Source organism: Mus caroli, chromosome 6 (genome assembly GCF_900094665.2).
Source record: "Mus caroli chromosome 6, CAROLI_EIJ_v1.1, whole genome shotgun sequence".
Taxonomy (NCBI): domain Eukaryota; kingdom Metazoa; phylum Chordata; class Mammalia; order Rodentia; family Muridae; genus Mus; species Mus caroli.
Window position 1 is genome coordinate 26158022 of NC_034575.1, and position 20750 is coordinate 26178771.

The window sequence follows — 20750 nt, forward strand, 5'->3', positions numbered from 1 at the left end:
AAAAAAAAAAGCAAAAAAGAAAGAAATATGAATGTATGTTGAAATAAGAGGATTGTCAGCCTGAGGCCAACCTAGGCTACATAGTAAGATCTGATCAGGAGGAAGAGGAGAAAACAGAGGGAGGAGGAGGAGGAGACAGAGAAGGAGAAGGAAGAGAAAGAGAAGGAGCAGGAGGAGGAGGAAGAGGAGGAGAGGACCTGTTAAGAGAGGTTGTATGCTTGTGTTCTTAGCAGCATTATGCACGATAGTCAAGAGGTGGAAGCTCTCTCTGCTCCCCGATAGAAGAATTGAGAAGTAAACATTGTATACATAGGATGCTGAATCATTCAACTTTTAACAGAGAAGGAAATTCCTATGTGCTCGGATACGGATGAACCTTGAGAACCCTACGCTGAGTGAAACAAGCTAAGCACAGGAAACAGAGGTTACTGTATATGCTTAACTTACATGAGTGCCTAAAATAGATTCATAAAGCTGGAAAGTGAATCTTGGTTGCCAAGACCTTGGACATGAGTGAAATGGGAAATATTTAATAGATATTAAAAATAAAAAAAAATATGGGCTTCCTATAGGTAGGGGACTGTGGTGTTCGGTTTTCTAGCATCTAACAGAAGACCTGATACACAGTAGGTACTTGACTAATATTTTTCCTGCCTTTGGCTTCTCCTCCCCCATCTAACATCCCATGCTGCAGGACAAGGGCCAAGTGGTTCTGGGAGCCAGTTCAGCAAACAAAGACTCTTCTCTCCTCAGGGCACAGAGGGGAAGAATTTCAAATATTTGTGATTTGATATTTGTCCTGGTCACAGCAACTCTACTTTACTCCCAGTGATGCTCATCTGAGCCCAGTTGGCATTTCAGCGTCCTAAAGATAGATCCTGTTTCTACTTCCTAAAGCAAAATAGAATCGCAGTGGACTTTGTAAGAAAATACAGAAGTGGAAGAAAGGCTGCGAGATGAAATCATGATTAGGCTCCTGGGCTCTGCCTGCAGCCCCACACAGAAGGAGGGTGAGGTAATTAGCGTGTTTCTGCAGATCCTCGCTTGTCTTTGTCCCACCACTGGCTCTGTCTCATTCTCCTGTGCTTATTTTTTCCCCCAACTTGGCCAAAAATAGACAGACACAAAAAAGTTTCCTTGTACTTTCTTTGGCTTTTCTACTTTTTTTTTTTCTGGTATGTTTGGTTTCCTCTGGTGTGTTTTTTCTTTTTTCTTACCACCTGCTGGCATCCCCTCCCCACTCCGTACCCCCAACATGACTGTGATCTGTTTTGGAACCCTGGCTTGGTGCAGGGTGTCCAGGAGGGGCAGCATTTAGTGATGTATGGGTCTCTGGTCTTAGAAGGATTCCAAGGAGAGAATCTTGTTTCCAGCGCAGGCATAGAGCAGAGCTTCTTGATCTGGGTCCTGCTTAAGAATTTGTCAGAATTCAGAATGGAACCTCTCTGGGGGCAAAATGCATCAGAGATCTTTCTCTGTCTCTTCATGCTGTTGTGGGAACCAACAGAAGACCATGGCCATCATAGAACCAAACAATGTCCAGGCATGGCTATTTAGTCATGTTACTTTTTAAGATGCTACATTCCCTATCCCTTCTAGTTTCATTTTGGTTGCTGTGAGAAATAACCTGACAAAAAGCAACTTAGGGGAGAAAGGGTTTGGTTTTGCTCAGGATGCCTGGTTATAATACATCGTAACAGGGAAGTCAAGGTAGCAGGAACTTAAAACTGCTAGTCATATCATATCCACAGTCAAAAGCAGAGAAATAAGTGCATGCGTGATTGCATGCTTGCTTGTGATCAGCTCAGTTCCTCCACTTTTACACAGGTCAAGACCTCCTGCCTAAGGAATGGTACTGCCCATAGTGGGCTGATACTTTCCATATCAACTAATTTAATTAAGATCATCCCCCACACACACAAATATGCCCATAGACCAACCCAACATAATCAACTCTTCACTAAGATTCTCTTCTCGGATGATTCTAGGTTGTGTCACATTGACAAACTCAACCATCACACCATCCAAAGCTATGTAGCAGGCACTCTATGCATTTTAAATATTATTAATACATTTAATTCTTTAGTAACTCAGAGCTCCCATACAACATCTCTGGGCATTGGGAATTACTATTATCTGAATTTTTGTGGATAAGAAACTAAGGTCTTGGGAAGGGGGTTCAGTTTTTTTCAGTGAAAAATCACACACCCTGGTTCCTGAATCCACATTTTTAATTTTAGTCAGTCTTTGCTGCCTTTGTTTTTTTTTTTTAATAGTTCCCTAGATTTCCTTTAGAAGTTTCATGTCTGGTTTTATGAAATGTCTCCCCCAATATATAATATCTCGTGTTGGGCAACAAGTAGATCCCTCTGAGCCTTTCGGGCAGCTCATGGCACATCCTTTGGCAGCCGTAAGAACAAGACTCCACCCTACAGAAGACATGGAGTCTTTCTTTCCAGGAACCAGATCATGAGAAAATAGTATCTACATACAAACTTAGAAGAACTAAAATTTCAGCAGTGGTGTTATCATCCTTGTAAGAAGTGGCCCTGCCCCCATGTGAACAAAGGCAGTCCCCTGAGATCTGTCACCAGTCAGCATGAGTTTGCAAGCAGCCATCCAGGCTCTTGGGAACAAAAATCATGAATTTTTTAGATGATTGGCTGGAGTCAAGAAAGTGTTTCAGAGCTGCAAGACAGACCTTCCGGTGAGGGTAGCAAACGGGTCTGGAAAGAAGCCCATGACCTTGGCCTGTTTACCCTGGAAGTCCATAACCAGGGCCTTGGACATCACAAGGTGTTTGGCTAATCCTCTAACTCTACCTGTGTTCCTCTGGCTGGGCCCCAAATGGCTTCCCCTGGCGAGAACTGGGAGCTGAGAAGAGGATTTACAGAAAGTCAGGAAGACCTTGGGCTGTTCCTCCCTGCGATTATGTAGATGTCTCATTGTTATACTGTCTGCTTCCTACTAGTAATTCCCAGGGCCTCTGCCCACCCAGAGCTTCTTCCTACAGGGCTCTGGTGTCAGAATGAGTAGAAAGTGAATCCTGCTAAGAAGTTAGCTGATAACATCTGAGGTAAGGCTTGTCTTCTTCATGATGCATGAGCATCTTTATAGAGACAGCAAAACCAAGAAACTTAAAATCCAGCAGCAGCACAAGCATCCTCGGAGGAACATCAGGCTCTTTGACGTGGGAGGGATTTGATTAGGGCATTAGTGCTTTGGGCTGCTGTAAGAGAACACTGTAGATTGGGAGACTCATGATCTACAAAATTTATTTCTCATGGTTCTGGAGGCTGGCAGGTTCTCTGGTGAGTTTCAGCTTTCTGGTTCACAGACATCCATCTTCTTTGTTGAACCCTTACATAGTGGGAAGAGAAGGCAGCATTCTGGGGACATTTTATTAGAGGTACTAACTTCTTTCCTGAGAGTCCTGGCCTCATAATGTAATAATATTAATATGTAAAGATACTACAGCTAATGCCACCATTTGGTAGTAAGATTTTTCAAATAAATGGGGGAGGAAGGGACTGTATTTTTTCCATAGTTTTTGTTTGGTTTTTCTGGTTTGGGGGTGGGTGGGATACATTTTGCTATGTACCCTTGGCTGGCCTGGAACACACTATATGGACCGGATTGACCTCAAACTCATAGAGATCTACCTGACTCTTTCTCCCAAGTGCTGGGATTAAAGCAAGGTATACCTTGCTCCTCAAATTCTTATATCAAAAATTGGCCCTGATTGATCTGCCCACCAGAGACCTGGAATTCAGTATAAAACATCAACTTTGAAGCTGTGGCTTTGTGTCTCTGTACAGGCTCATAGGATTCACCCATATCAAGCCAGCACATGAGTTCCCTCGAGGCATTAGTGGGGCCTCTGTCAAATTGAGCTTACCCTAGACCACTAACTAGGCTGTTCATCAAGGCTCCCTCCCAGGAGAGCTTTGCCAGGAAAATTTGCTTGACCTTTTAGGAGGACTATCTCCCCTAGCTGCCAACCACTGGGCAAATAAATGCACTTTGACCCAGGAAGGAAACAAGGGTGTTTATTAGGTCTTGAGGCCAGAGCCCTCATGAATGAGGTTAGTATCCTTACCCAAAAGGCCTCCGGAGTGGCTCCCACCTCACCCCACCCCACCCCCATACACACCCTGCCTCTCCTCTCACCAAATCAGAGCTCAGTAAGAACATGGCTACCTAGGAACCAGGGACCAACCCAAAGCACCCTGAGATGGGGATAGATGGACTGGTCTCCAGAATCAGGAGAACGGGGCCATTCTTAGCCTAGGCAAAAGGAAGATGGCAGGCTCGGGGCCATCGTGAGTAGGCTTTTGGAATCCTGTCTCTAGCTTGCCTTGCTGCCTCCACCCCCAGTTTTCTCTGGGCCGCTTCTGAGAACCAGCCCCTAAGGGATACCTCTTACTTTCAGATCTCTGTGGCTCTTCCTCGACCCCTGTCTCAAAATACTCCTCTCTTCCTCGGACTCGGTGTCAGACTGCTGGCATCCGACTCGTGTCCTGTGCAGGCTGCCATGTCTGGCTTTCCTGGGTTTATAATTGCCTCTGGTTAAAGTTTAAATAGATGGGTTTCAGCCCAAGAGAAGAATGTAAACAAGCCGTTTGTGCCGGCTTGGGCAGCTGACTCTGTGCTCGGGAGTTCTGCACTTGGGAAATTCACTTTGCTTTTCCCTAGCCCAGGGACTGAGCCTCTGCCACCACCACAAGGTTTTTCAGAGCCCTGAGTGCCTCTCCGAAGCCATTGAAGCCATCGAGGAGGCTTTTAGAGGACCCGCACTTTCCCTTTTAACTCAATTAAGCCATCAGGATCCTGTTCCCACTCTAGCGAGTGCGTCTGGTACGAGGAGGTGAGAACAGGGTAGCAGTCTTCTCTGGGCTGACCGCCCAACAGGAAGGAGAGGAAGGGACTGTCATTTCCCAGCTGGAATTTTTTTTTTTCTCTGAGAGGAGGAGGGATTGAATTTGTTGCCCTAGGGTTTTTTTTTTTTTTTTTTTTTTTTTTTTTTTTTTTTTTTTTTTTGTGAATGACCTCCAGTTAGGAAAATGGAGCCATCCTGGCTGAGGAAGAGGGAAGGTGGTTGGACTTGGCTGTCTTTCCTCAGAAGTAAGCAGACTTTACGTGTCTTTGTCAGGGTTTTGTCTGACTTCCTACATCTTTCTGTTTTGTGAGCTTTGTGTTCAGGAGTCAGGATGGATTCAGCAATACTTTGGGGGGGGGGATGCTTTAATCAAGGATTTAATGGGATCCTTGACTTCTCTACTCAAGCTTCCCAGTAAGTCCCCATTTCTACTTCGTATGCTTCTGCGGAAGCTACTGTGATCTGGCTCCGCCCCTCGCCCCTCCCCCTTCACCTTCAACTATCCCAGCCCTAAGCTGAACTCGGCTGAACTGGTTTGAACCCTTCCAACCCTGCAGTATAACACTCCCTTCTCTGCAGCGTCCCAGCACCCGGGCTTGCTCCCGACACAGCTCAGAGCTGCCTCCCCGTGTCCCCTGGGTTCCCTGCAAGCTAAGTGGACCCTTCCTCTGGTCCTCTTGAAGCCCTTTTCCCCAAACCCTGTTTCATGGTGTCCTTCAGCCAGCAAATATGTGTCAACTTCTCAACCTTGGTAAGTCGTCCTCTGAATGAAGGATCATTTCCCATCCCTCCCACAGTGTCCAAATAATAGTCAATCTTTTAGGGGACTGGAGATCCAACTCAGGACCTTACACATGCTAAGTATCACACCACTGAGCTACACTCCTTGACCAACATTCAGTCTTTGTTTTCCAGTCCTGCTAAAAAGCTGTCTGTCTCTTAAAAGCTCTTGGAGTTGGGCTTTGGTGACACATGCTTGTAACATACAAAAAGTCCAGACAAATAAGCAAACAGGAAATAGCTCTTGGGAGTATCAAACAGACAGGTTCAACTCTTAGTTCTGCATCGTTTTTGAACAGGACTCCTTCCTAATTCTGATTCTTGCAAACCCTACTTTCTCCATGTGGAAAAGGGAAGACAATAAAACCATTTATCGTATCAGTGCAAATTAAACTGGGATCTTTCCAGTAAAGAACTGAGCCCTTTACGCAGTGAGGAGCTGGCATCCCAGGCTTGTAGTCCTGATGCCCCAGGGTCCACTGTAAAAGGATGGTTACAGCTCTAATGTACTGCCAACAGGAAGGCCTGGCCAAAGTGAGCAGTCCCCCAGACCTGTGGGTTGACAAACTCTGTAAGCAGTCTGCTAGCCTGGACATCTAGGTCTGTGTGGAGGGTGGTGGCCATCTGGCCCAGAATTATGCTATGAGATAGTACATCTCCACAGCCATGGTGGCTTGTTACAAGAAGTAGGTGGACAAGGCTTGAAAGTAGGACATGAAAGACATCTCTATCTACCATGACAGGACCCTTGGTTCACACACTCCAAGTTTGCAGGCTCTGGGACAAGTGCTCACCTCCAGAAACCCTTCCCACAAACCCACCATGAGGACCAGGGTTTACCTTTGTAATGAGCATTAATGAGATTTTAATGTGATAAAAAGCAAGAAGAGGAGGAGGAGGAGGATACCGTTCCCTCTCACCCTTACCTTCTCTTTATACTCAGAGAACTTAAATATTGAACATTATTCTCTGAGATGTGGATCTCACCCATAGATTTAAGGGCTATCAGATGCATTTCCATTTGCTGAGGCGATCTTCCTCTGTACAACTACTGCTGCTTCTGACTTGATCTTGCAAGGTTTCAAGAGACTCCTTTTTATTTTTTATTATTTCTCTATCTGTCTGTCTGTCTGTCTGAGGCAGGGTCTCACCTGGTAGCCTTGGCTGGCCTGAGCTTGATATCCAGTCCAGGTTGACTTTGAACTCATAGTGAACTCACAGCCTGCCTCTGTTTCCCCAGTGCTGGGGTCAAAGGTGTGTACCATCATGCCTGACTACTCTTGTGGGTAGCACTGGACTTACTTATTAGTCACTAGAAGACATGGGTGAGGATGCTGAGGCACTAGTCAGCTCTATGTGTTGCTAATTTGCTCTTACCTTTAGCCCCTGGTGTGAGATCAGCTCCTTTCTGCCTGTCTTAGAAGGGATGCCAATAAGGATACTCCTGTCTCTCTCCTTCTCCAAAGTCAGTCACTTTTTCTCATGAGAGGGGAACACAGATTCTGCTCATGCTTTGAGTACATGTTGACACTCACTGTGTAGCGGCTACTAAGGTTAAAGCGGAAACAGCCAATGTCTGTGCTTCTAAACATTTCAGTCTAACAGCTTGTTGGTGGAAGGAAGAGAAAATGTCTAAGCCAGGACTGCAGGAGGCCGAGTCAGAGACGGTGGTGTCTTAGGCAAAGTTCCAAAGAGGGGTGAGCTGAGCCTTGGGGAGCCAGTGCATGTCTGTCAGGAGATAGACAATAGCTCTCCAGGTAAAGGAACCCAAGTCCAGTTTCTTCTGTTCTTCTCCTGACAGACAGCTTGAAGCCTTGATCTCTATCATCTCTAACCTGTGTGGCCAGCTTCTTCTTGGCCCAAGATCCCTAAGTGTTTCTAACTTTCTTAGCACCCGTTCTGGTCACAGAACTGATATTAGAAGCCATTGCTTTTGTCCACAAAGCCAACAAGCAGCTGGAGTGGTGTGAGTCCCAGGGTGAGGATGGCAAAGTCTAGGCTGTGTGTGTGTGTGTGTATATATATGTTTATGTGTGTGCATGTGCGTGTGTGTGTGTGTATGTGTATGTATATGTGTGAGTGTATGTGTGTCTTTGAGTGTATGTGTATATGTGTGTATGTATGAGTGCGTGTGTGTGAGTGTATGTGTGTGTAAGTGTATGTGTGAGTGTGTGTGAGTGTGTGTGTGTGTGTGTGTTTGAGAGCCTATGAGTGAGTGTGCATTTGAATGGCATACTAGATATTTTTGTGTAGAGGTTGCCACAGAGAGCAGAAATGGAGTTACAAAAAACAAAGTGGCAGCTAGGCACCTCACAGGCAAACTGTTGCGAGAAGGGGAGCCTGAAACATTCCCTGGCCAAAACAAAAACAGGGCAGGAAGTTGCATCATGAGAGGAAGACTGCCAGGTCCATGCTGAAGAGACACAAATGTCACAAAACAAAAATAAAAAGTGTGAGTCTGACTTTGCCCGGGCACACACTGTTATAATTCTTTCTTCTTTATAGTGACATGAAATTACTGAAATCATATTTGGCCGAGCAAGCATGAAGACCACAGAAGGACAGAGATGGGAGATCGTCATTAGTTTAACAGTTAAATACACAATATTTTGTTTGTTTTTGTATCAGCAACTGATTACAACTTAGCTCTATCCCTCCATGTAAATGTTTTATTCTGCAGAACTTAGAAATATTAAAAACAGGTTATGAAATTGCATCACTGAACCTCATTATTAGCACACACTGAGAAGTTCTAACACACACATGATAACTATAGTAATGTGACTGATGACATCAGAGCAAGAGAGAGACCCCGCTCCCACGTGTGTCACTACACTCATCATTTTGGTTCAAGTAAAGAATGTTCGTCTCTTTACTAAAAAGAAGTGAATAGTTGACTTTCCTTCTGATTAGATTCTGGTGACTGCACATGGGACAATGTTCTAGGAATTGACTTTAGGTACGACAGTCTTGTAAAAGGTTGATATAGCTTTAGAATATACTTGATATCTGGGCCTCAGAAAAGCCTTCTGAGTATGTTACTTCAGAAATATAGTCATACCTATTAGCAGTCTGTCACGATCCTAGAACTGGAGTGGCCTCTGATGATTAGCCCATTTGCCAGGGTCTCAAAGAGTTAAAAGGATGTTGAGATATTGGCAGCGAAAGGAGGTGAGTTAAGTGGACTTTGGCTACAGTGCAAACAGTACTTCCCCGCTGGATACATTTTTAGCCTGTGCTGCAGGACCAGCAGGAGTAACTGGAGAGGAGTTTGGGTGGACAGAGTGGAGAGGAGCCAAGCAGGCAGAAAAGAGCAGACAGTGAGGACGAAGGCGAGTTCTAAGGGACCCTTGTTTTCTCTGCATGTGCAGGGTGTTCCATTGATAGCTATTAAAAGAAGAAATGCATGGAATGAAAAAGTATGTGTGGATACCCAACTTGGAGCGTAGGCCCGGCTTCATAACGGGGTTATGTCACCTTCACTGTGACACGGCTTTGGCAGTCTGTAAAGATGCATGGTTTCCAGAAGTGATACATTTGATGGTTTTTGTTTGGTTGGTTGGTTTTTATCTTATGTATATAAGCGCTTTGCCTGTGTGAATTTACATACACTATGGATGTGTGTGCCTGGTGCCCTCAGAAACCAGAAGAGGGTGTTGAGTCCCTGGAAATGGAGTTACAGACTGTTGTAAGACCAAGTAGGTCCTGGGAACTGAACCTGTGTTCTCTAAAGAGCAGAACAAGAAAAAGAAAACAAACAAACAAACAAGCAAGCAAAAATCACTGGCTGGAGGAACGGCAGTGGTTTAGCAGTGGTTACACAAGTGCTGCTCCCGCCAAGGACCCTCCCCAGCACCCACAGGATGCAGCACAACCATCTGCAACACCCGCATCAGAGGCTGCACCACCCCAGTCCTCCGCGGCCGCCCGCGCTCTCTTGTACAGTGCTCTTGCCCCACATCCATGAATAACTTAAACTAATAAACTAAAAAGGAAACTAAGTTGCTAAACGTTTGGTTTAGAGTTTGTTTGTTTGCTAGGATTTTTTTCCAAGATTTTTTTTTTCATAAGTGTAAATTCAGTGTTTCTTTAGAAACACAAAATGATGTCTGGGGAAGAAATTGGTTTTCTCAAAATTATTAGTTATTTAGAATTATAATTGATACAAATAAATAAATTAATGTCTCTTCCATTTTAAAATTACAACTGGGAGTAGCTACTGAGCTGTAAAGCACATTTGACTTTTGCGGACCGAGACGAAAGCAGCAGAGACTTAAGGGAAGATGACTTAAACATCTTGGCACAAACAATGCAACCAGAATGTTAACTTTTTATTTCCTAAAGCTACTACCTTCCATAACACACGTATAAAGGAGCAACCATACCAGAGAATAATCTCAGAGAGAAAAGGGTGAAGAGGAAAGGAGCAGGAACAATCCAAGCCTATTTATTGACTTGTTTCCTCAAGCACATACTTATTGTGAATGCATGAATGTCCCCTCGCCATTGCTTATGTATCTCCAGAGGCCCTCCATCTGGATGCTTACTTGGTCCACAGTATCCATGGATCCTGAATCCTCGGATTCAACCACCAACAAGATATTGGTGGCGGTGGCATCAGTGGGGGACGGTGGGGAGGTGTTGCGTTTATCCTGAACATTCATGGATTACTTTCTGAGTATTTCTGGAAAGTCTAGCATCACAACAGTTATACGACTTAGATATGATGTGAGGTATTACAGGGTATCTAAAGAGGATTAAAATATGCAGGAAGATGTGCATAGGATGTGTGCACATAGCATGCCATTCTGCAGAACAGACTCGAGCATCGTCATGTTTTGGTCTCCCAGGAGACTGTAACTAACCCTGTGTGGGAACTAGGGGCCATTGCTGCAGATCTGAAGCCTTGCTTCCCAGAGGCTGAAGGTGCTCCCTGGCCCAGCTTATGTTCTGAGAAACTTATCTTTTTCTGATGATGTCCCCTAGGAACGGGAAAAGGTGAACTCAGACATGCTATGCCCCATTTTACATTGCAAATCTATAGCTCTTTCTTTCAGTGACTAGCTGGCCATTCTTAAATCTTGCTCTTGTGTGCTGAAGAGTGTAGCATCTCTGTCCCCAGAGATTACAAAGGAACTTTGCTCTTTGCCCAAAATACCTCTCTCTCCCAAAGCAGCTTCCCCTCCTCTGAGAAATGCTGTCATGTCAGGCTGCACTGCCCTTGAACCAGACAACTTTCTTTGCTTCTTTATTTGTCTAAATAAAGCTAACCTACATTTGCTGTCTAATTCATTCAGATGCTTGCTCGTGCTATTTAAAGTACCCCTCAAGGCCCCTGAGAAAAAAAAAAACAAGATGCTTTATCGCCTGTAAGGAACTTTAGGTTTGCTGGTCATTTAAGGGATTCAAGAATCTTAAGAATCCATTGAGCCTGCTCTGACTGGGACTTGAAGAACAAAGGAACACTTCAGGTTTTTGGTTCCACACAGATTTCACTGACTTGTGCACTGCTGGGATGAGTTGACAGAAAAAGGAGTTGAAATGTAAGCTTGTGTGTGTGTGTGTGTGTGTGTCCTTGTCTCTGAGTTTCATGAACTCTAACTTTTCTGAAGATGAGTCTGTCATTTTTCATTGTGGTCTCTAGTGACTGATTGGGCCATTGTGGGTTTATTTACCCCTTTGGGAACAACTGTGAAAATTTAAAGACAGCTGCCATCTCAGTAAACTGAATTTGAGTATTTGGTTTGTTGCTACCTCTCCTTTTGGCCTTCATGGGCCATTTCGTTAGAGAATCCTGTCTCTTCCATGTCCCAGAAAAGCAAACGGTACAGAGATCATTGCAGAACAGAATTCCACTGTGAATTTATAAAGGACTGGGCTCAGAGGCCTGGCATTTGCTGTTTGTTCCTTCAGATCCAGAATGTATGGGATCTGTTGGCTTGCCTTGTGGGAGGGCAAGCCGGTACAGCTCCATTGTCTTAACCATTAGGGCCCCGCTGCTACCTTCAGCTCAAGCTTATTATCAGCATCCACTTATTCAGCCAGGATGCTGTGACGTCCATTGCAGAGAGTGAGTCAGAAGCCACAAGCTAACAGGTCTATTCCTTTCCTCTGTCACCTAGGAAACCAACTCATCATCCACAGGAAATGCAGGCCCCGATGGGGAATGTGCCCAGATCAGGTTAGAAAGCTGGCAATGAGGTTTGCAAAGGAGGTCAAATAATAATGTGCAGAGTCGTGTTCTGAGGTGGGAAGTGGACCCAGCCTCAGAAGAGTGGGTGGGGTGGTGGGGAGGGCTAGCCAGCAGAAACAGCCAGCAAGAAAAATTAATCAGCTAAAAGCAAACAAGATGTCTGCTTTATAAGAACATGTCCAAGGGCAAGAGATATACGGACATGATCTCATGTCCCCAGCAAACAGCACTTTTGACCCAGTAGTTGAGGGTCTTTGGAAGTGGGTATGCTTATACCATGTGTGAAATGAGAGGAAGAAATTGGCAATGCACCCATCTAAGCCTTCAGTAGTTTGAAATCCCACTATATGCTCGTTATTCCTTGAGTTTAACAAGTGTGGGCAGTATATTCCCCAGAACTACCTTTCTAAGAGCCACACCCCAGTTTCTCCTGTGCTTCATCACTGTTAGCAGGTGCTGTGTTCTTTTTGACTTTATACCAGTGGTCCATTGTCTCTAGTATATACTTCTGACAGATCGCAGTATCCAGACGTCAGTGGGTAGCGGTTTAATACGGCTGAGGCTGAGAAAACCTACCTTTCGTTTTTCATGTTGTTTGCCCTGGTTGTTGTTTCTAGGCAGATTTACACTCCCGTTGCTATAGGGGTGAGAGATCCTACGTGAGAGCCTGTGCATTCTCCCAGAATCTCCTGTTCTGCACACAAAGGATTTCTGAGTGCAAAACAAACCTCAGTCATCATGTGGCCCAGCCATCTCATTTTTCATACAAGAGAGGTGAAGTGACTTAAGACTGCATAGGGAAGTGGTGTGTAGATTGGTGGCAGGGGACTTCTTCCTGCGGTAGAGAGAAGAGATAGCAAGTTAGATGGAAAGCTCAGATATATCTCCAGGCCACATAGCTGTATCTAGAACTGTTAACATCAGTGAGCTGCTTTGATTAATGTATGGAGTCCTAGAGAGGGACAGGTGGCCCACCATGGGAGGGTCAGTCCATTCCAAGAGGATGGTCCTCCACCATGAGTACTGGTTGAACAGGGAACAGTGACAGCCCCGAGTGTGTACAGGGGAGTGCAGAGCAGTGATCAGAGTTCCAGTGGTGACAATCTTAGAAGAGTTGAAGGGCATAAGGCTACTTACCCTGGAGCCCAGAGGGTTTCTTATGGGAGAGATAGGAGGAGGCGTTGTCAAGTAGTTGAAGAGCTACCTAAGACAGCTTAGATTTATTTCCTGTGCCTGTAAAGACAGTAAGAAAGTGATGTAAGTTAGAGGGTGGTAGGGTTTAGTGCCATATTAATAATGTTATAATATTTCAAGGGACAACAGAAAAAAGCAGTGGGGTCATAGCAAACTAACTGACAGGGCAGTAAAGTAAGCCATTGTCCCTGCAGGAGGTCCGTGACTCATTCATTCTTCCAAAAGGATTTGTAGGGTTTGCTGAACACCAGCTATTTGCCGTTTGCTCTAGGCACTAAGGATATGAACACGAATGGTAGTCACTTCCCACAAGGAGCTCACAGTCCAGTGGGAGTTTTTGTGAGATCCCAGATACCTAGAATCCTGAGAGACTCACACAGACAGAAGGGTGGATTAAAGGGGCTCAGTGTTTGCTGTCTGTGTCGATGACGACAAGACTGGCTGCTGTAGTCTACCTGAAAAGTGATCTCATGACTCAGGAATATGGGAAGGTTCTCTTATCATATAGCATCCAAGAGCTGTAGTATTCTTTCTAGCAGCAGTTCAAAGATAGCAGGCTTTCTCTCTCGTGACTCTTCCATCCTTCAAATGTGCAACCTACAGAGCCATTTCTAGGTGTTACCAAACTGCTGGCAAGTGAGAGAGAATGTGGTGTACTAGGGTTATGATTTTGGGCTGAACCGAGAAGTGGTTCTCATGTCCTCTGCTCATATTTATCTGCTGTAATTCGGTCATGTGTCCACACCCAGCCAAGAGGAAAATTAGAATACAGCCTTGGTTTTGGGAGTTACTCAGTGGTTGAATGTGCGCTTAAGGCTCTGAGATTGATCCCGAGCAACAGCAGCAGCAACGCCAGCACACAGGGCAAGGTAAGGGGCACAAAATACTCCCCAGAAAAAGAGGAAGCAGGTTTTGATGCCCGAGTGACAAATCCTTTACAGTAGCCAATTCTGAGAGTCCCTGACTATGGTGACATAATGAACATAAGATTAAGCGGGAGGGCTGGGTTCTCCTTTTTTTTTTTTTTTTTTTTTTTTTTTTTTTTTTTTTTTTTTTTTGTTCATTTTCTTTATATTATCTTTAGGTAATTTTCTTGGTTGACTAAAGCATGTCTTATGTCTTTGTGGTATACACCATGTTTTGGTATATGTATACATTGTAGAACGGCTAAATCAGGTTACTTAACATATATATATTCCCTCACGTAATTATATTTTTTCAGTGATGGGACAAGATTTTATAATGTCCTTATCAAGGGCAGTGTCATCATGTCCTGTGTTTATGCTGTATCTTTCCATAGGGGTCTTCTTCTCAATATATATTCCGGGACGTTTTGTTCTACTTTGATTTATGGCAGTGTGGATTGAATATAGGGTCTATATCAGGCTCCTGTCAGCAAGCACTTGTTGGCATCCACAATAGAACTGAAGGAGCTTGCAGCCCCATAGGAGGAACAACAGTATGAACTAACCAGTACCCCAAGAGCTCCCAGGGACTAAACCACCAACCAGACCCATGGTTCCAGCCTCATATGTAGCAGAGTATGGCCTTGTTGGGCATCAGTGGGAGGAGAGGCCCTTCGTCCTGAGAAGACTCAGTGCCCCAGTGTAGAATGCCAGGACAGGGAAGCAGGAGTGGGTGGGTTGGTGAGCAGGGGGAAGAGGGATGGGATAGGGGGTTTTCGGAGGGGAAACCAGGAAAGAGGATAACATTTAAAATGTAAATAAAGAAAATACCTAATTTAAAGAAAAAGAAAATAGGGTCTAGCACATACTAAAAAAATATTCTACCATGGAGCATCATTCTTAACCCTCAAGATGTATTAGCAGGTTGAAAAAAGTGAAGTGGAAAATCGAACAGACTTCATGTATGAACAGGGAAGTGCTGTCTGTTTGTATTTGTTTGCATATAGGAAACACAGGAATGATATTCGAGAAACCATGGAGTCCAGGGTGAGGGCAGAGGGAGAGTTACAGCATCACTGAGAGTGGAGCCTCCTGTATTCATTTAAATATCTTCTCCTTATCTATTTATAAAAATGCATAATTAAAAATGCCTCATTCTGTTGCAGAGGAGTGTTCCGCTGACTGACCTCTTTTTGTTTTCAAATGAAGAGGAGCCAAGAATAGGACAGCTTGGGAAGGTGAGCTGCGTATAACTCGTCAGGCTGAAGTAAAAATCATATTGAATGTGGAGCCGTTCTTGTTTTAACAAGTCTGTACTTGGCTGATTAGGACTTTCAATAGAATGCAAAGGACGTGAGAGCAACGAGCTGGCTTTATGTGGGATCATCTAAAAAGTTTCTGAGAGCTTTTCTGTTAGTCATCTTTGTTGATTTTCATAATGGTCTTGTCTTACTTAGCTTTCCTGCACTGTAACAAAATACCGAAGATAATTAACTTATCAAGAGAGAAGGTTTATCCTGGCTTTCTGTCATAGAAGTTCCACTTGGCCTCAGTCTTTGAGCCTGTGTTTAGACAGCACTCTGTGGTAGCAGTGAGAGACAGAGGAAAACTTCCTCATGTCTAAGAAGCAAAGAGAGAGAGGGGTGAAAATCCCATACTCCCTTCTGAGGGCAGCCCCTCAGTGATCCCACGATGTCCCACTACCACCTTATTCTAGCACTACTTTGGAACCATTTTTTTAAATTTAACTTTTTATTGATTCTTTGTGAATCACATCATGCACATTAGTCCCACTATTCTCCCTGTTCCCTGTATTTCCTCTCTGCCCTTGCAGCCCCCCTAAAATATACATAGATAGAGAAATAAATAAATAAAATCTCTTTCTTGAAGTTTTAATATGTCACAGTGTGTCACACAGTATACCCTCTGTCCACACATCTTTTCTTGTAAATGTTCATTGCAAGTAGTCATTTGTCTGGTTCCAGGACTCTGGCTTTTGCTACCCTACCAATACTGGATCCTCATGGGACTCCTTTTGGATATCCTGTTGTTGCTGTGTCATGGAGATCTTGCAGCTCTGGATCTGCAGGATTGGCCTTGGGACCAATCTTAACATTTAGATATTTGGAAGCCAGTCAGTGTATGAACTGGAGCAATCCCTAATAATTATTAAAACTAAAATTAATCTTTTGTTTGGTAAGATATTTTCAAGGGCATGGTATAAACTTGTCTATAAATCCATGCTAGACATATTAGCCAGTCCAGCCCCTTTCATTTCTGGATAGTCTCATCACTAGAAGAACAGTGTGGCAAAGCTTAGTGCATCACAGCATTTCCTCATATATTTTCCCATTAAATCTTTCCATCGGCCATGCATGTCAATCAGGGTTCGTATTACCTCAGATTTAGAGATGAAAGACAATGGTGACCACTAGAAACAAAGTAACAGACCCATGAAAAACCGGGGATGTAGGACTTTTAATATAGAAAGCATTCCTACCCATCACTAGTTGAAACACAGATATTGGTCAAGGATATAATTTTTAAAATATATATATACAAAAAGACTGTAGTGGCAATCCAATAAATTTTTAGAAACATTTTTTTTAATTTTTCGGTGTTTTGAGACAGGATTTCTTTATGTTGCCCTGGCTATCCTGGAACTCACTTTGTTGACCAGGCTGGCCTCAAACTCAGAAATCCACCTGCCTCTAATATAAGTATTCTTCTCAGTCCAGAAAAAAGATGGGTCAGATGACACAGTAAGAAAATGGGATGCCAAACTACTGATTTTTTTAAGAGCTGGGGAGAGAGAGAGCTTAGTCTGTAAAGAAGGTCCTGTCTAAACTTGATGCTTATTTACAGTTTAACTCCCATGTGGAAAATCCAGGTACGAAGGCATGTACTTGTAAAGCCAGTGACAGAGAGGCAGAGACTTGAGACATCTGGGCCTTGCTGGCCTAACTGTCAAGTCCCAGAACACAGTGAGAGACCCTGTCTCAAAACTCAAGGTAGGACAACTCCTGAAGAATAGCACCTGAGACTGTCCTCTGGCTTCCACAAGGACACACATGTACAAATACACACGCATGTACACATGCACACACCTACACATAAACACAAAATTATGTTCAGGAACTATGCAAAGAAGAAAAAAAAGCACAAGCTAGTAAAATATGCAGAAATATATGTATGTGCTTTAAAACCAGTGAATTCTGAAAGACTGTTAATAAGCAGAGCTGCCAAAAGTGATTTAAGTTTGGGAAGCTAAGTTGGTTCCTTCAAAGCTTTAAGCCTAAGCTGTTCCCTGTCTTGCCAATCTAGTCAACTGGGTCACTTCGTTAAAAGGAGACCAGTTAATACGGACTGAAAATTGGAGAAGGCAGCCGTTGGTGAGCTTTGCCAAATGCCTTCTGCTTTAGCGGTTCACAGGAGAACTGGAAGACTGTTTGCATCTAAGTGGCCTTGACTCTACAGAACCATCCCGTTCAGCAAAGGTTTCAAGTGTCTTCGATAAATGCTTGTATGGAATTCAGCCCTTACCTGAATTTGCATTTGGAGTCTATGTATTCCGTGTTGTCACTCGTCTCCTAAGGAGGCATTCAAATGAGTTTCCCTTTGTAAGATGTTTTCTCTCTCTCTCTCTCTTTTTTTTTCAGATGACTGTTTACTGCACAGGCCCACCAGCATATCCCAAATGTCTTCAGTCTCTCTGTCTTTCAGAATGAGTCCAATACTCCCTGGTAGAGCCTAGCATGGCAGAGACCTTGGGTTTGATCTCCAGTGTAGACGAATGAACCATTTCTTCTTACCCACATGCGGCTCTGACGACTTTTCTCACACGTTGAGCCTCGATCTCTTTATTTTCATCAGAATAAGCCTGCTATGATCAGCACATTCAACACTCTCCAGCACTTCCATAATTATCAGACAGATGGGGTTATAATGTTATAAAACAGCCAGCACTAAATACAGGCAACATGATGGCGACAGAAAAGTAGTTAGCCAAGGCTGAAATTAACAAAAGCCAACCAACACTGTTGCTGTCTGTTGGGGCCAGGGACGCTGAAATTCTATGGCTTTTTTTATTTCATTTTTTGAAAGGTGACAGGTTGCCAAGCTGCCAAGAACTCCTGCCTCTGCTCATACTGCTCTGCTGAAGTACATTTGAGACATCAACCATCAAATTACATATAAATATGTAATCAACTAAAGTTATTTATAGCTAGCTCAGTGGGTTTACGTTGACGGAATGGGCTGAGGCTGCCGGTTTGATCCTTTGCCACTTATTTGACACATGAATAAAATTCATCACCTAGTAGTCTGTCCCTACACTCGACCAGGTCACAAACCTGTGATCTTCCAGAGACCTGGTTCTACTGTGTAGGTAGACAGTCGTATCATTTCAGGTACAACCTCACATGGCAATGTAAGTACTAACCTTCATAACAATAAACAGCCTTGGAATCTTCCATCTCAAAACCTCAATTAGCCATTCACAGAGGAGAAGATGCCTTACTCACATGGTTAGAACCATTTTCAATATATTTATAAGCACAGGTTGGATCACAGTGTTCTCAAATGTAAAACACTTCTTTAAAAAAAAAAATCAAAAGAGCCCCCCCCCCGCTCCCCTGCCCCGATAATGTACTAGAAACCTAGAGGGCGGGTCCTGGTTCTGCTCACTGCTTGGGACCTGATGACAATCCCTGCTGAGTTTGTGCCCTGAGATTTGCCTGCAAGCAGGTCACTGTTGCTGGAGTGTACTAACCTTCATAACAATAAACAGCCTTGGCTCTTCAATAAACACGGCTCTCAGAGCACAGAAGGCTATAGATTCACAACCCAACTTCTGGGGGTAAGAAGAAGATGGAGGAGAAGGAAGAAGAGGAGGAAGATGGGAAAGGAGGAGGAGGACGAGGGGAAGGAGGAGGAGGAAGATGATGAAAAGAAGGATGGGGAGGAGGAGAAGGAGAAGGAGGAGGAGGAGGAGGAGGAGGAGGAGGAGAAGAAGGAGAAGAAGGAGAAGAAAGAAGAAGAAGAAGAAGAAGAAGAAGAAGAAGAAGAAGAAGAAGAAGAAGAAGAAGAAGAAGAAGAAGAAGAAGAAGAAGAAGAAGAAGAAGANAGAAGAAGAAGAAGAAGAAGAAGAAGAAGAAGAAGAAGAAGAAGAAGAAGAAGAAGAAGAAGAAGAAGAAGAAGAAGAAGAAGAAGAAGAAAATCTCCCTTTGAGGCTCTGCTACTCCTCCAGAGCCCCAAGCAGTTCTGGGGAAGAAAAAAAAATCCAACCCCAAACCATCATGTCCCTGGCCTCCTAGATCTGGCTTGCAGGGCTCCTTTGAGGTCTGCTCCCCACTGCTTCTCTCTCCCAGTCGAGCCTTGTTCGCCCTGTTCCTGAGTCAGCCCGTGAGTCATCTCACTCATTAGCAGAACGAACGCCTCTCTAGCCCCTGAATCTCTTTTGTTTCCTTGCATCTAACTGGTTTTCTGGCAGCCCCCAAATCCAGAGACAACCTTGAAGCTGGAGGGTGGCTTGCTACCAAGATGGTCTGCTCAGTGGAGAGGCTGGCAGAGGGCAAGTTGAATTAAGATGGAGGTGCCGGTGTGCACACTGTGGCCTCAGGGTGGGGGTGGGGGGAACGTCAGTGCCCAGAATCCATGCCTCTATCCATTCATAGGGCGGCACAAGATTACTAGATCTTGGTGTCCCCCACCCCTGCTCCCCACTTCTTTCTTTTTTAGACAGACTCTCATTATGCAGCCCTGGCTTGTCCAGGACTTGCTGTGTAGATCAGACTGGCCTCAAACTCACAAAGATTTGCCTGCCTCTGTCTCCCAAGTACTGGTTTGAAGGGAGAGCAAACCACACCCAGCTACCCTTTTCCTTCTCTTTCTTGTCTTTTTGTCCTCTCCTCCCAACCCTCACCCCTCTCTCTCACACACACACCTTTGGATGATACCAGGAGAAAGCTTATGGACTGTTCTAGTAATAGACAGGCAAAGAGCAGTAAGTATTCTTAGACCACGTGTTCTCTTTTCTCCAGTTCCTGCAAGCGTATCTTTCCATCACAGTTCTCTTGATGTTACATCCCACAACGCTTCCCCTCCTGAAGAGGTGGATGGGAAAGGGTGTGTGAGAGATGGGGGTCATCCCAGTTGAGGCCTCCTGGGTCTATCCAGATGCCCAGTGAAAGGATGCTAATAAGAACTCTAAATTCACTTGTTGGAGCAGCGGCACCATGGCACCTTTATTAATTCATTAATCTTAAAGCCCTTTGTAAAGTGGAGAACATTCGACTTGGCTGAGTGTGACACTTTTCATTAAATCCAGCAATTTAGTGTCGAAGGGCTCCTTGGAGACCACCTGCGCATTCCATCCCGGCGGCAGTGGCAGAGCACCTGTGTAGAGTGAGCCTGGCAGAGGCTGCCCTAGGACTGCACTGCAAGGTCTGTGCGTGCAATCACTGTAAGATCTGTGCATGCAGTCACCTCGGGGAGCTAGCTGAGATGCCGGCTCCAGTTCAAGAGGCCAGATGGAAGGCAGTCTAATGCTCATCTGTAAATTCCCTGGAGGTCCTGCTACCCCAGGGACCACACATGGAATATACCAAGACTCCAGCGGCTCTGCAGAAAGTAGAGCAAAGCTTGCTCGTTCCTTGAGAAACAACCTGCAGGTTAGGGGCACTGCCCTCCACCATTCTTCCTCCTCCTCAGATGACGACATTTGTCTACCAGGCCCAGACAATGCTGGACTGTTCCTTCTGAGGCTGCCAGCTCTTTTCTATCTCCACTCTCAGTCGGG

At 44.5% G+C, this 20750-nt stretch overlaps 1 long non-coding RNA gene across 2 annotated transcripts in view; it reads left to right on the top strand.

Annotated features, from left to right (window-relative positions):
- Positions 1–18423, top strand: part of LOC110296613 — a 114160-nt gene extending 95737 nt beyond the window's left edge. For both annotated transcript variants that reach the window (XR_003836903.1, XR_002378191.1), the window contains 2 exons: positions 15118–15189; positions 17611–18423. This is a non-coding gene — a long non-coding RNA (uncharacterized LOC110296613). The remainder of the gene's footprint in view (positions 1–15117; positions 15190–17610) is intronic.
- Positions 18424–20750: the final 2327 nt, after the last annotated feature.